Source organism: Mus caroli, chromosome 13, assembly GCF_900094665.2.
Source record: "Mus caroli chromosome 13, CAROLI_EIJ_v1.1, whole genome shotgun sequence".
In the NCBI taxonomy this organism is placed as follows: Eukaryota; Metazoa; Chordata; class Mammalia; order Rodentia; family Muridae; genus Mus; species Mus caroli.
In genome coordinates, this window is record NC_034582.1 from 110,019,186 (window position 1) to 110,036,008 (window position 16,823).

Below are 16,823 nucleotides of genomic sequence, written 5' to 3' on the forward strand. Positions count from 1 at the left end.
TTTGTCTTGCAGCTATTGAGTCTAATGTTCTTAGACTACTGGTAAGTCTTCTCCCGACTTAGTAATGGTAATTGGGCTGTTTCTGTTGTGAAGCACAGAACTCATTTGCCCTGGGGTTATGCACATATGGATATGAATCAGCATCTCTGTCTGGACCAAAATCAGTCTTTTAGAAGATGCAGTTGCTTCTCAACAAATTCTCGGTAAGGCTAAGGGTGATAACTGGTACTCAACAAGCTCGGGTGCCCGAGTTTCTGGCAGAGAGTATCTAGGAAAAACATACCACAAGGAAACTGCCAGGACTTCCTGGTTTCATTGGGTTTTAACATCTCTCTCCAGTCCAGAGAGCAGCAACAGACTGTGGAAGCAGGTTTTATCTTGTGCCATCTTCTCTCTGGGAAATTCACAAAAAGTAGCACCAGTATTTATAAAGCACTGTAATATTTGACTTATTCCTTTTAATCCACTGTTGGGTTGTGTAGCAATAAACATGTAGGCAATGACAAGGCAGCTTTCAACAAACAGTATTTTATTGTCTTAGAAGAAGCCAACATGAGCCTACACTAAAATAGGTACGCCTATAACTCTACGGAATCAACAGGGATGGGTATCAAGAAACTTATTTCATGCAGCTCTCCTCTCTAACTCATAAATACTGCAAAATGTGACTTTCAGGTATTTACTAAATTTGCATCATTGCATAAAGGTTAGAAATAAGGTGGCTAAAAAACAGTTGAAAGTTCCTAATATACTTTTTGTTTATTTTCTGATAGTGAAAGCATTATACTTTCCACATTGATGCTGTGAAATTATTCATAGTTGTTTCACTTTGGCAATGATGGGATTCTACTCTGTGATTTTGTTTTGTATTTTAGACATACTCTCTACACAGAGTTGGCTCAAACTCATGATCTTGCCTTCATTTCTGAAAGCTATTCTTCCATTTCTTACATGGTTGATTGAAAATGAGTCCTTACTTTATTGAGAGAAGGCATGCTCTTTTGTTGGGTCTATGGTGTTGATGATGCAGAAAGTTAAGGAGAGGAAAAGCAAAGTTAAGAGGCTTGGAAGGACTTGTGTTCCATTCTATGTCAACTGCCAAGAACTGTTGCCAGGTGTCCAAAGATGGCAGCACCACTCTAGCCCATTTTTATCAGAAAGATGCTCATAACATCCAAGTAAGCGGAAAGAGGGACTTTGGCTCAGCACTGTGGTACCTAGAAAAGACTATCCCTTGGAGGAAAAATAAGTTTAAAAAGCTACAATACACCTTTGTTTGTCTTCCAAGTCTTACCTAAATCTGAAGCAAGATGATTTAAGCAAAGCACTTCATTAATATTTCAACAGAGCCAACTTGTATTTCTGACCTTGGAAGGGTATGTTGAATGATAGGAGACTTGGCAAGATGCCTCAGCTAATATTCTCTGACACTCCAACTCAGGAATCCTTCTCCCTCAAAATGGGCTCTTCAGCTTCACCCTTGGGATGTCAAAGAGCTTGCTGACAGGTCACTCATGTTTCCTTCCCATCATCCTCAGCTGGAATTGAGAAGAAAATGCAGATACACTCATGGGAAGGATGGGTGGCAGGAGGAAGGTATACAGTGTAGTGACTGCCTCAACATTTTGAAATGCATTGAGTGTAAGTGTATGAACACTCAGATTTTAAATACGGCATAATCCCTTCCCTAAAATAATAGGACAACTAACAAACAAAACCCAAACCACCAAAAGAACTCCTTTCCCCCTAACATCATAGATCAAAACCAATGTAAATGGATAAAGCAGTAAAAAGTGGAAGAAAATGATGTCACTGAAGATCTAAATAAATCTGGGCAAATATTTGGTTCATGTTTAGATTTAATTGGGGGAGTGAGTGCATAAATGCTAAAAGTTCTTATAGGTGTAGTGGCACACATCTATAACCCCAGAAATTGGGAAGTAGAAGCAAGTGGATCAGGAGTTTTAAGGTCATAGCTACATAGTAAGTTCCAGACCAGTCTGATCTACTGGAGGGAAAGGGGGAAAGGAGGGAGAGAGGAAGAAAGGGAAAAAGGAGGGAAGGAGGGAACTTTAAATAAATCTGGAAATTTAAAACTTAGTACTCCAAATTTCCACATTTCAAATGAAAGTCACATATTGTACAAGAACCAATAAGATATGAGACAGAATGAAAAGATGGTAGAAGTCACCTTCAAGATGATACAGATACAGCTGCTAGAATTCTTAGAAAAAAGATGTTGTCATCCTTTTGGTTTTTGAGACGGAGTCTTTCTATGTAGTCCTGAAACTCAGAGATCCTCCTGCCTCTGCCTCCTGAGTGGTGGCATTTGTTAAGGGTGTATGGACCCAAACCCTGTCCCCCCTCATCTGTGCCTCCTGAGAACTGGGATTAAAGACATGCACCACCATGTGTGTCCAGTGTATGTGGTTCTGGAGACCAAACCCAAGGCACCTCACACCAGCATTTTACCAATTGAGTTAACTATACCCTCAGTCTCTGCTGTCATCTTTTATGACAGAATCAATCACAAAAGCACTTCCATGACAATGCTGGAGACAAACGAAAAACGTAGAAATCTTACAAAGAGACTGCCTTAGGAGAGAAAGAGAAAACATGAAGAAGGAAACAGGGATGCTGAAAAAAGAATCTCAGTAACAGAATGAAGACAGAATACTTTGATCCAGGAGAGCCATTCCAAACTGGCAGAAAAGGGATGAACCTACAGCAAACGGTCCTTCATTTGCATCATGGGATCTCTGAAGAGAGATGAAGGCAGGCCTAGAAATCCCACTCCAATACTTGCTGAAAAAAAAAAGGTTTTGTTTTTTTTTTTTCAAATTTGACACAAAGCATAAAGCTATAGGTCTAGATGAAGCAAATCCAAACAGAGTAATTAAAGACAAATCCATCCAAGAAGGAAGGCATGCTGGGTCATGCATGCTTGTCATCTCAGTCCACAAGAAAGAAAGATCATGAGTTCAAAGCCAATCAGAGACACATAGCAAAACTCATTCTCAAAAGGAACAAAACCCAGAATTCCTTACCATGACCCTGTATGGTCATATCTCTGAAAAATAAAGCCAAAGGCCTCAAGAGTATGGAGGGCTTTGTGGCGTGCACCTCTAGTCTGAGATACCTAGGAAGACAGGCTCTTGGTGGAGGACCTTTTCAACTCAAGAGCTAGAGGCCATTCTGGGTAACACAGAGAGACTGACCACATAAAACACAACAACAAAAATAAGAAGCCCGGTATCTTTACTGTAGGTTTTCTCTCCTTCTCTCCCGTCTCCTCTTCCCTACTTTCCCATACCCCACTTCATTTAGTGCTTCCTGGTACGTCACTCCCTTTCCCCTTTATGCTGCCCACATTCAACCATCCACCTTTCTTTGAAGTCCTCTCTGGACTACCTTCTAATTTCCTGACATTATGAATTATGAATATATTCATAATTCAGGGCTGGGATCCTCAACTGAGAGCGAACATGTTGCGCTTGTGTTTCTGGGTCTGGGATACCTTCACTCAGAGTGATTATTTCTAGTTCTGTGCATTTGCCAGCAAATTTCATAATTACATTTTCTTTATAGCTGAACAAAATCCTATTATGCATATTACTATATTGTCACTATTCATTTACTAGTTGATGGACAACTAAGCTATTTCCATTTCCTGACTTTTGTGTCTAGAACAGCAATGAACGTAGATGAGCGAGTTACCCAGTGGTAGAATGTAGAGTCCTTTGGTTACACATTTCTTCCATACAACACTGAGAGGTCCTCTCAGAAGAAAGGGTGGAAAATTATTCAGAGCCAGAGACAACGGAGGACTGCTCCAGAACAGGACAATTGCCTACATGTACTCAGAGCCGTTATGACTATATGCATAAGCCATATAAGATGAAGCCAGCTGAAATTCCAGTATGGAGAGAGGAGAGGTTCAGGAAAATCCATACTTGGATGAGGAGATATTGGCAATTGATAGATGCTGGTGAGGAATCAGCTTCCCTTGGATTCAGTCTCTGATAGCTCTAGTGGCCAATGTCTCTATGCCCGGGCTCATATTGACAGCACTAAGCCGACTCAGTAGAGTACCAGATGTTGTATGGGAAAGGTGGGAGGGGCTATTTAGGAGGAATTTAAGGGCAAAGATTTTGATCAAAACAGTATATTTTTATACAAAATCATTTAACAATAAATTATAAAGAAATACTGTATTTTTTATTCCTTTTTTATTAGATATTTTCTTTATTTACATTTCAAATGCTATCCCGAAAGTTCCCTATACCCTCCCCCTGCCCTGTTCCCCTACCCACCCATTCCCACTTCTTGGCCCTGGCGTTCCCCTGTACTGGGGCACATAAAGTTTGCAAGAGCAAGGGGCCTCTCTTCCCAATGATGGCCAACTAGGCCATCTTCTGCTACATATGCAGCTACAGACACGAGCTCTGGGGGTACTGGTTAGTTCATATTGTTGTTCTACCTATAGGGTTGCAGCCCCTTCAGCTCCTTGGGTGCTTTCTCTAGCTTCTCCATTGGGAGCCCTGTGTTCCATCTTATAGAAGACTATGAGCATCCACTTCTGTATTTGCCAGGCTCTGGCAAAGCCTCACAGGAGACAGCTATATCAGGGTCCTTTCAGCAAAATCTTGCTGGCATATGCAATAGTGTCTCGGTTTGGTGGCTGATTATGGGATGGATCCCTGGGTGGGATAGTCCATCCTTTCATCTTAGCTCCAAACTTTGTCTCTGTAACTCTTTTCATAGGTATTTTGTTCCCTATTCTTAGGAGGAATGAAGTATCCACCCGTTGGTCTTCCCTCTTCTTGATTTTCTTGTGTTGTGCAAAGTGTATCTTGGGTATTCTAAGTTTCTGGGCTAATATCCACTTATCAGTGGGTGCATAGCTAATGACTTCTTTTGTGACTGGGTTACCTCACTAAGGATGATATCCTCCAGATACATCGATTTCCCCAAGAATTTCATAAATTCATTCTTTTTAATAGCTGAGTAGTACTCCATTGTACAAATGTACCACATTTTCTGTATCCATTCCTCTGTTGAGGGACATCTGGGTTCTTTCCAGCTTCTGGCTATTATAAATCAGGCTGCTATGAACATAGTGGAGCATGCATCCTTATTACCAGTTAGAACATCTTCTGGGTATATGCCCAGGAGAGGTATTGGTAGTTCCTCTGGTAGTACTATGTCCAATTTACTGAGGAACCTCCAGACTGACTTCCAGAGTGGTTGTACAAGCTTGCAATCCCACCAGTAATGGAAGAATGTTCCTCTTTCTCCACATCCTCACCAGCATCTGCTGTCACCTGAATTTTTGATCTTAGCTATTCTGACTGGTATGAGGTGGAATCTCAAGGTTGTTTTGATTTGCATTTCCCTGATGATTAAGGATGTTGAACATTTTTTCAGGTGCTGCTCAGCCATTCAGTATTCCTCGGTTGAGAATTCTTTGTTTAGCTCTGTACCCCATTTTTAATGGGGTTATTTGAATTTCTGGAGTTCAGCTTCTTGAGCTCTTTGTATATATTGATATTATTCCCCTATAAGATTTAGGATTGGTAAAAATCCTTTCCTAATCTGTTGGTGGCCTTCTTGTCTTATTGACAGTGTCTTTTGCCTTACAGAAGCTTTGCAATTTTATGAGGTCCCATTTGTCAATTCTTATCTTACAGCACAAGCCATTGCTGTTCCATTCAGGGATTTTTTTTCCCCTGTGCCCATATCTTCGAGGCTTTCACCCACCTTCTCCTCTATAAATTTCAGTGTCTCTGGTTTTATGTGGAGTTCCTTAATCCACTTAGATTTGACCTTAGTACAAGGAGATAGGAATGGATCAATTTGCATTCTTCTACATGATAACCACCAGTTGTGCCAGCACCATTTGTTGAAAATGCTGTCTCTTTTTACACTGGATGGTTTTAGCTCCATTGTCAAAGATCAAGTGACCATAGGTGTGTGGATTCAAAAAATACTGTATTTTAAATGGAACAAAAGGGAGGCAGCAAGATGATGCTCAGAGGGGAAAGGAGCTTGCTGTTGAGCCTGACAACCTCAGCTCCATCTCCTGAGATCTACGAACCATATGATGGGCTGAGAGAAAAAACACATGTTGTGGCATATGCATGTATGTTCATGTGGGCACACGCAGAAACTAAAATTCAAAGGGCTAAAGAGAATTTCCTATAGTGGAAGTACCATTCAAAGAACAGTAGAAATTATAAAATTTGGACAAAAGTAGAAAAGATTTTCAAGTGATGAAAGAAAAAGGAAGAAAAGAATGAATGGAAGAGATGAAAATGGAAGAGAGGAGAGGGAAAGGGAGGGAATGGAGGGGAAGGGAAAGGAAGGGAGAGGAGGGAAGGGAAGGGGTAGGGGAGGGAGGGAAGGGGAGAGAGGAGAAGGGAAGGGAAAGGAGGAGAGGGAAACGAAGAGAAATGAAAGGGAAGAAAGAAAGGAGACAGGAGAAGAGAGGGGAATAGAGGGGGAAAGAGGAGGGAGGACGGGAGTGGAGAGGAATGTAATGTGAACTCATTCATGGACAAGACCTTTAGGCGTACAAGGGAACTGAAAGCATTCTCAAAGGAATCCATCCCAAGCTAGAGTGCTTTCACACCATTTCCAAGAATAACAAACCATCAAGGCTTACGTAGCAGCACGGGTTTTCTACCTTGTGGCCCTCATAAAGTTGATCTATGGTTATATTTTAGAAAATCCTACAACCTTCCAATATCACATGCACAACCTTGTTCCTCAAGATGACTGACTTGACATGACAGCACAATTTTCTCATCACATTCAAAGACTTTTGTCACCAAGGGACCCAGGAAATGAAGATTTCTAAATCTTAGTAATATTTTCGCAATGAGATCACTTGTGTTGAACCCTCATGGAAACTTGAGGTCTCTCCTCACTGGACCTTGGCATATATGGTGGAGGAGAAAGGTCTCCTTAGTCAGCAAAGAACGTGAAAAGTTATCTTTTAAATTTATAAAATATCAAGGACTTGAAAACTACTGGTGTGGGTATCTATGAAGAACCAGTGAAGAGACTCCAGTGACAGGAAGCTGAAAAGACCTTAGGAAATGGAAATGTTTAAAGAAAAGCAACAGTGCTGCACTTGGAGTGTGTGTGTGAGGTATGATTGAGTTCTATGCTTGCGTGTAATCCCATATGAACAAAACCAGCACATGCTGGAAGGCGGGTGGGGTGACCTCTCTCTAAGTCATATACAGAAGCCTTGAGTCAGTCTTTGGATTTCCTGATGATATAAACCAAGGCATTTAACCCAACCACATAAAACCTCAAGCAGGGGAACACAGAGGCAGTCCAATAGTTTAAAAGACTTCTTTCAAGCAGATGTTGCAACGTCCTCTCTGGATCGTCTAACATCCAAATGATCATGCTATGCTCTTAGCCCTGAGCACAAAAAATAGGCCTGTTTTTTTATAAGACTAAGATTCCAGAGTGACACTGTCTTCCCTAAATCCCAACGCTGTTCTTATTTTCTGCACAACTGTCATCTGTCAATAAGATTATTGCCCAGTCTTAGCCAACTGTCACGTTGCATCCATCTGGCAGCTGGAGGAAAGCACACCTCTGACATTAGATGATGCATCAGTGGTTAGAAAGAAAATGAAAGGTGCCTGATGTTTACTGTAGTGGAGCAGCATAAAACCTGAGGGCATTATCCAATTAGCATTCCTCAAACAAGTCACAGTGGAAGCATCAATTGCCACTGAGAGTCACTTTTAATAAGACTAGACATTATAGTGAGTTGGGCTTTGTAATAAAATAAACAAAGTATTGACATTAAGAGACTATAAAATGGATTTTTTTTTCCAGAATGGCATGCCATGGCTATCAGAATTTTTTTATGAACATTTAATTTCCTTGCTTCTGATTTTTAAATGGTTTTGCAGCATAGATCTGAGGTCCTTAGCATAGGTATGAAGCCCCTTTGTAGTTCAGACCTTATTTTCTTTTGGGTTTTACTGTTAAAATCCTCAAACATCAAGTTTATACCATGTTCATGAAAAATAAAAAAAAAAAAAAAAACACTAAGAACTCCAAGGAATTATAAATTTCCTAGCCTGTCTCTAATTGCATTTTTCCTGATACTTGGAAATCACTACTGTTTTCCTACCAATTTCTCCTGTGAATCTCAAATATCCCTAAAATCTTTAAGGACAACAAAAAAATCGTTTCCTTCATTGTTCCAGTAGTTTGTTTCCACCTTTTCACCTTAATACATTGATTAACACATCTATACATTCATTTCCATGATTTTTTTCATTTACTAACTATACTGTCTGGTTTTGTGTGTCAACTTGACACAAGCTGGAGTTATCACAGAGAAAACCTCCCATGAGGTAATACTTCCATGAGATCCAGCTGTAAAGCATTTCTCAATTAGTGATCAAAGGTGGGAGGGCCCATTGTGGGTGGTGCCATCGCAGGGCTGGTAGTCCTGGGTTCTATAGGAAAGCAAGCTGAGCAAGCCAGGGGAAGCAAGATAGTGAGTAACATCCCTTCCATGGCCTCTGCATCAGCTCCTGCTCCCTGACCTGCTTGAGTTCCAGTCCTGACTTCCTCTGATGATGAACAGCAATATGAAACTTTAAGCTAAATAAATCCTTTCTACCCCAACTTGCTTCTTGGTCAGGATATTTTGTGTAGGAATACAAACCCTTACTATGATACTAATTTAACACCTATAAGAGAATCACAAAAAAAATGTGCTATAGCCTCTATTCTGGACAAGAGGAATGGAGTCGTTATAGTAACCAAGGCCTAAATTAAAAACCAATGCAGGATATAGCAATGCAATGTTTCTAATCCCAGCATTCATGAGGCAGAGGCAAGAGGATCACTCAAAGTTCAAGGGCAACCTGGTTTACAGACCAAGTCTTTGGCTAATCAAGGCTATACAGTGAGATGCTGCTTCAACCTCCTTTTAAAAAGGAACAGACAAATGAGAGAAAGGAGAAAAGAAGAAAAAGATGGAGGAAAGGGAAGAAGAGAAGGAAGAGAAGAAGGAGAAGAGGGAAGAGAAAGCGGGAAGGATGGAAGAAAGGTCATAGCATTGAGTATTTATAGAAAAGAAGATTTGATGCAAGGTGACAGGTTGCAGATGGAGAAGATTCTAATACAAACTGGACACAAGGAGTCAGCCTAGAAATTAATGATTTCAGGAGACTGCACTCATTAAAAGAGAAGTAAGGCTAGAGGGGGAAGTGTTACAAGAGGCCAAAGACCAGGGTCTCCCTTTAGAAACTGCAGCCATGGTGATCTATTTGCAAATGCTGGCTAGAGCCACTGAGGAGAAAAACTCATATCCTACAGCTTGAGAGAGAAATAGACCACAAAAGGCAGTGTTCTGCTCACCAAATATTGAACCCTCTGCCTGCAAGATGGAGGGTTCATGAGAGAAGCTACCTCCTAGAGAGAATAGCAGAAAAGCCTCCTGACAACTGCCAAGGTAATTTCCATCACCAGGGATACAGAGATGCCATAAAAATACCTTCTTTTCCATACCTTCTATCTATAGTTAGTGCCTTCAGCCATTCAAGGCCATTGGGAAGATGGCTAATAACAACACGTGAAAGTCTGCAGATGCCATTTCCCCACAGCACAGCATCAAAGGAGAGAAGAGACACAAAACAAGGTTGACAGTACCAGGGGAGTGAGATCCACATCAGAACATATTCCCTTTCCTCGTGAATACAATGAGCATTTTGTTCTGCTTTTGATTTGTATTGCTAAGTCCTGTGTGGTGACCTATCTGAGAAAAGAAGTAATTCACACCAGATAAGTCACTGTTATTATCTGCTGGTTCCTTCTGCACCTGACTAACTGCCTCCTGAGCTCTCTGCATGCACTATAGTTTTAGTGGTATTTTGCTTTAGACCTTAATCAATCTGTTATCTTTCCTAGGCTTCACAAGTCCAGAGGATGATCAGCATCACTGTATCCCAGGGAACACAAACTATGAAAATTCCAGGTTTTGTTCAGTTGTATTTTGAAAGTGACATGTCTCCAAATCCCTCTTGCAGATGGTGTCCAGATCTCAACCTCTTCTGGAAGACACTTCCAAGATTCTGATGACCTTGTTGGCAAGGCTCCAGAAGTGTGAGCTGCATGTATATCAGCCGTCACTTCCCTCATTGCTGGGACTTTCTCCTCTGACAAGGTCTTTTTGTCGTTCTAAATGACAAAGTAGCTCAAAGAGCTACATAAAAGACCACCTTATCGTAGACATTTGGTGTGTGCTGAGCTGAAGATGAGGGAGATGAAATCACAAAGCTGAGCTTGAATCGGAAAGCAGTGAACCTGTGGCTCACTGAATATATGACCTCGGGCAGGTCTCTGTGCCTCCCCAGCCTTGGTTTTCTAATATGTAGAGTATGAAAAATAATGGAACGAACCACAAAGGTTATTTGAATCACTACATGAACAGGATATATGAAATAGTGAGAAGAGTGCCCTGCACTTACTGCTGAGCATCACTGTTATTCTTACTCCCGATCACTACAGAGATTAAACACTCCCAAGGCTCAAGGACTGAGACACCCCTTCTTTGAATCCACTCAATGTCAACTGTAGGACCTGGGTCGTGACAGTCACTGTATTCCTTCATGAGCTATATTCAGATGTATTATAATACCCTTAGTTGATTATTATAGGCTATTTAAAAAGAACAAACTTAGTTTCAATCTCTTTACCAGGCATCCAGATGTTCACAAGTGGACAGGTGGGGTAAAAGAAAACAAAATCCCAAGCCGCAGCAGAGAAGGAAGCAGCAGAAAAACACTCAGGGTCCCTACTCTTCCGGGTGTTACCCCACTGTTCTTGTTGCTTAAAAGACTCCTTTCTACCCAAGGAGCTAAAGGGATCTGCAACCCTATAGTTGGAACAACATGATGAACTAACCAGTACCCCGGAGCTCTTGTCTCTAGCTGCATATGTATCNAAAGATGGCCTAGTNGGCCATCACTGNAAAGAGAGGCCCATTGGACTTGCAAACTTTATATGCCCCAATACAGGGGAATGCCAGGGCCAAAAGAATGGGAATGGGTGGGTAGGGAATTGGGGGGGGGGGTAGGGGGGACTTTTGGGATAGCATTGGAAATGTAATTGAGGAAAATATGTAATAAAAAAATAAAAAAGACTCCTTTCCTTTCTGCATGTGCCCAGATCCTAACCATCCTTATTGAAATGCGAGTGCGTTTCTATGAGGATTCTGAATCATTGCCAGCAAGCTTCAGTCGATGTTGCTTGCAAGCTCTAAGTAGGATTGCTTTCACTAACTCGTTTCCCTAGTGTGTGACTAGCTCGTTTAGGAGGGAACAAGTATGTAGCAAGTATGACTCATACATATGAGTAACGCTGAGATTTTTGGCCTTACAGGACCCCAAAAGGCCTTAATGTGGATAAGTAGTTTAGTGAGACCATTTTAAAAAGAATCAGTTCAGATCTTCCTTAAATCTAAATTTTCTCATTCATTTGTCATTGATGACCTGATGAATTCAATTTGCCTGTGTGATAAAGACATGTCACATGCTTACTCTGTGCTAAGCTTTATAGGGATGGAAACTGTAAATACCTCTTTCCATCCTAGCATTATTTTTTTCATCTTTTAATTCTTTTACTGGCAGGAAGCCAAGAAACATATTTACAAAATGTACACATTTCATATTTGCTAAATGATACTGATGAATTTTAATAAGTATGTTGATTTGGAATTTGTGATATGTAGCATGTATATGTATAAGCCCCAAGGATTTTTGTAAGGTACACATTTGTATGTCACTAAAATTTTTAAAATCTAGTAGAAAAAGCAGTATTTTCTCATCCTGAGATGCTCTTATGATGTTTTTAGTAATTTTGCTTTCTTCAGTAATAACTGCTATACTGAAATCTAACAGTATAAATTAGCTTCATATATATTAAAATGTATAGAAATAAACCATACAGTGCATATTAATTGGTGTTTTGTTACATGCAATTGTATCTTTGTTACAAATCCATCAGCTTCTAGAAATTAGTGTGGTTACTCATGATCTAGTCAGCCTGACTGGCATTAATTTTCTTGATTATAGCTGTTGCCTTAAAATTTGTTTTGTTTTTCTTAAATCAATATTTACTTATAATTTGTATCTGATGCCATATATGATAGCTACTCTTGATGGCAACGTAAACGAACTTTCAATCACCAGAGACACTCAAACAGTACAGGTAAGTCCATCGTAAAGGTTTAAGCAGAGGATTAAAGAGGGGAAAAGGCAAAATGGCTTTTCAAAGCACCTGCTAGGAATGGCATTGACAGCCTGCAGAGAACTGACAGGAAGCTAAACTCAGCATGTGTCCTCATGAGACAGAAAGAGGGATGAAACATGGATGACAAAGATTAGGGAGGATCTTCTGAGTGACAGTATTTGAGCACTGCATAAGGACAAAGGTGTGTTGACTGGACAGGAGCATAAAGAGAAAGAGGCTCAATTCACTGAGTGGGAAGAAAAAAGTAGGTGGGAATGAGGGCAGGCACCATGTTTCATGGGGTCTAGAAATCCCATGGAGGTAGATGTCACAGAGTTATAATTGGAGAGCCTAGAGCCTATGTGTACTTTGTTCTCTAGGCTGCACATTATAAAACAATAAAAAGCTAATAAATATTGCACAGGTTTCTTTAACAAACTGAGCATCCTGGACATTTGCTCAGCACATAATAACTTGTAGCCTGAACTTAATATTTAACATTGAGTCTTCGCCAGTTTTATTAGATGTCACTGCCTTTAAACATTTCACTCTGGTCCCTCTGCTGCTGTGGGTGGTCATGAGTCATGAGTGCTGTGGGTGGAACATGTCAGTGGTCATGAGCAACAGAGCATTGGTTATGTGGACTCCTAAAGTCTGTTCACCTTGCTTTCTTGGGTAAGCAACTCTTAGATGATAGAACTTTGACACCAGTGTCACCACCCAGTAAGACTAATTCTTCACGTTGTTACCTACCAGAATGGTGTATATAGCAATCAATCAATACATGTCCTTAGAATGTAATTGTGGAAGTGAGCTGTGGGTAAAAGTATGCTGACAATCATGCTCCAGAAAAATATCATTACATAGATTATAAACAAAATAAGAAACAGTGGCCAAATGTGCACTTGCTCTGTTGCCAATGGCCAGATTACTGGACCATAGTCAGAATTATGGAGAAGATCAAGTAAGTTACTGAGTTTTAAGTTCAAAGCAAAAATGCTAGGGCAAGTCATGGCTGTAGTTGATTAATATGGGCTTCTCTTTTAGGAGGTTGAGAAGTCAATGCTTCTTGGTACTCTTGCTCCATTGTTCCACAGCTGTCTTGTTCCCCTCATCCCCTGAAGACCATCTTGACTGGGGTCCCTTCCTCTGCCTACTATGTCTGGAATGAAATGCAGATTCCTTCTATCCTGCTACCCAAGTCCTTACCTCATGTTAGTAAAGGAAGCCATGGTTGCTCTTAGTTGTCTAGGAAATTACCCAAATGTTCATGATTCAACACTCTTTTAAAATGTTTTTTTTTTAATTATAATACAATTACATTTTTCTCCTCCTATTTCTCCCTCAATACTCTTCATATATTTCCCCTTGTTCTCTTCCAAATCCATGGCCTTCTCTTTCATTAAGAGTTGTTAAATACATATGTGCAAGTGCACACACTCTTGCGCTCATGTATGTGCATTCCTATATACAGAAACACAACTCAGTCAACCTACATAACGTTACCTTTATGCATTTTCAGGGCTGATCTTTTTGTATTGGATAATCAATTCCTGTGCTCTTTCCTAACGAAGGGGATTTCTCCAGCTTTCGACTCTTCTTAGCTGCCTGTAGTTCTTTCTGTAAGGTTGAGAACTTATGAGCTTTCCTTCCATCCACGATAGCACGTCTATATGTATCATCTTTGTTCATCTCAGGTTTAAGCAGTCATGTTGATGAGCACTTACTGATGTAGCTTCCGATGTTCCTAGGAGACACAGTCTCACACCAAACTCTCTGTTCCTCTGGTTCCTACAATCTCTCAAGAAGTTTTCTCACCTCTCTCTTCCTAGCTGGGGAAGGGATGGGGACTAGCCTTTGGATGCCCAAAGGTATAAAGTAGTTTCGTCTAATGTCAAAATGAATTTGTCTTGTTGAACCTCTTGAGGATTCCATAAAAGAAGCAGGAAGTTTGTGCCTCATGAGCATAAGAAAACACTCACAACAGCAGACCGGAGACTTGCATAGCTGTAAGGTTAAACGGTCATTCAGCTCAGTGGTGGCCTGCCACATTTCACTCTGTAGACAGCAAAGATGCTGATCCTCTCAGGGCTCTCCAGATTTTGTTGGAAGAAAACAAGATGTGAGGGGCAATCAGAGAGCTGTACTTTCAAGGCAAAATAGTAAAGAACAGTAAGGATCAATTGCATTAGGATTCAGTTTGGAGGGGTGGGTATGGAGTAGAGAGGTATTTTTTCCTAATGTTGGTTGTAGGATAGGCAACTATTTTACTAAAACCACAAAGCAAGGTAGAAATACACTACTCTGGTTTTATAGTTTACTACTATTAGAGTAGAAAGAAGAAATCACTTAAAAGAGATGTGTGAAGCACCTGGGATGCTCTGTGTCATCTGTTAGGTCTGCTTCATTCTCAGCACTGCACAAGAAGAAGAAACAAAAGAAAGCAACCAAACCAGCAGCAACAGCACCACCACCAGCAGCAGCAGCAACAGCAGCATCATTATTTTGCCCACATACCTTTTTAAATAATATTTGTTTTACTTTATTTGAAGACATTTCTTGCTCCTTCCAGTGGTGGAGGTTACAAAGAAATAAAAACATTCACAATTTCTTATTCAGAAAAGCTTTCTACAATTTAGTGGAAGAAACAAACAAGTCTGTTGCTATCACTAGGGAAGAATTTCTTAAGAAATGTTCAAGTCAATGTCAATGGCTCTCTAATTTAGGACATAATTTTCTCATGCAAAAGACCTGAGTTTACTTTCCATCACCAATATTGTGGTTCTTGACTGTCATAGTTACAGTTCCAGGATATCCAACAGCCACTTCTGAACTCAGTGAGTGCCAGGTAAACATGTGGAGTACATACATGCATGTAGGCAAAGCACTCATACACAATAAAAAAATCTTCAGACAATTAAAGAGAGATTTTCAAGTTATACCTTTTATAGTAGATAGACAAGAAAAATTTGAATATAAAGCAGTCTTCAGAAGATAGTAAGACTTCAAGATGTCAAAAAAAAAAGTTAAAACTAACAGGTTGGAAGAAGGGACTGGGTTGCTGCTGAGAGAAGGAGAGGGAGTTTTCTCTAAGAAGTAAGTTGACTACACCAAGTGGAAGAAGCCAATGCATCCAACAATATTTGGGTAATAAAAATTGGTCCTGAAGGTAGTGTGCACACAGGCACGTGCATGCATGCATGCATGTGTGTGTGTGTGTGTGTGTGTGTGTGTGTGTGTGTGTGTGTGTGTGTGTTTAGAACAGAAAACAAAGTTAAGTTGGCAGGGCTGGATCAGGGAAGAGTTGGGAAAGGGTGCTGATGGGAACACATAATGAAATTCTCAAAGAATGAGTAATTTTTTTAAAGTAAGATAGGGCAAGGGGAAGATAAAGGAATGATAAAATCAAGATTACAGGATTTGCTAGATTCAGGAATTGAGAATCTTGGCTGGGCTAGGAGTGGTGGCTAAATCAGATGATTCTAACGAGAGAGAGAGAGAGAGAGAGAGAGAGAGAGAGAGAGAGAGAGAGAGAGAGAGAGAACTGGGAACATTCTTCACATGAGGTTTAAATGCTATCGGAGGAGGTAGGATCCATTTGGGTAGAAATGAAACCACAGCATCCATTGAGCAAGAGAATACCTATAAGTCTCTCATCCTGTCTCACCAGACAAGACGCCAGACAAGACAGTGAATGTAACCACTTCTAACAAGTTTCCCCTTGCTCTGGCCTCTAAAGTCTTTTGCAATGACCTTGTGCTGGAAGGTGAAAGACAATCTCCTAGACAATGCTTGTCATGACCCAGTACATTCCACAGATGGAAAAAAAAAAGTGTGCTTTAGACAGATAACACAATTGGAGCGCTGACAATAAGATTCATATATTCTGGATTTAATCTTGCCAGTTTGAGATGACAGACACAAGAGGAACACTTTTCCCATGTTGACTATGGGAAGAGAATTGCCTTAAAGAGAGATAAGGCAGTTAGGAAACTCTATTTTGATGGGAAAATATATACGCTGGTGGGCTTCTCTAAACTTTGCTAAACAGAACTATGGAAGTTGATACAGTGCTCTTGATCACTGGAAGCAGATGCTATCAGAACTCATACCAAATATATCAGTATGCTCGTGGAATTTTGTATTTGCTTATGCATGTGTGTTGGGCATTGAAATGTGAGTTGTTCACTATTATGATAACATTCTGTCAACACACAGCTTCGTATCATGCCTCATGTCCAATGAATAAGCAGTATTTTTCACATTCAACAAATTAAGGGAACTCCCATGACATGAAAATGGTGTAACATCAGTTATTCATTAAATTGTTATGGTACATTATCACAGGGACCACTCCTTCCTTCTCAAAGTCATCCTTGTTAGGAACTCAAGAAGGAAAGGTTGTGACAACCTTCTATCTATTGAGACTGGACTCAATCTCTTGTCATGTTCTTCAGTAATATTAATAGAAACACAAAGCCATTAAACAGTCTTGAAAACTTAAACATTTAATGTTTAACAAAGTAAATGTACAAAATGAAGCATAGCAT

General features: G+C 40.3%; 1 long non-coding RNA gene across 1 annotated transcript in view; it reads right to left on the reverse strand.

Moving 5' to 3' along the window:
- LOC110307572 overlaps positions 1 to 14,364 on the reverse strand; it is a 32,340-nt gene extending 17,976 nt beyond the window's left edge. The window contains exons 1-2 of the long non-coding RNA XR_002379422.1: positions 14,001 to 14,364; positions 13,780 to 13,893 (exon numbers count right to left, since the gene is read on the reverse strand). This is a non-coding gene — a long non-coding RNA (uncharacterized LOC110307572). The remainder of the gene's footprint in view (positions 1 to 13,779; positions 13,894 to 14,000) is intronic.
- Positions 14,365 to 16,823: the final 2,459 nt, after the last annotated feature.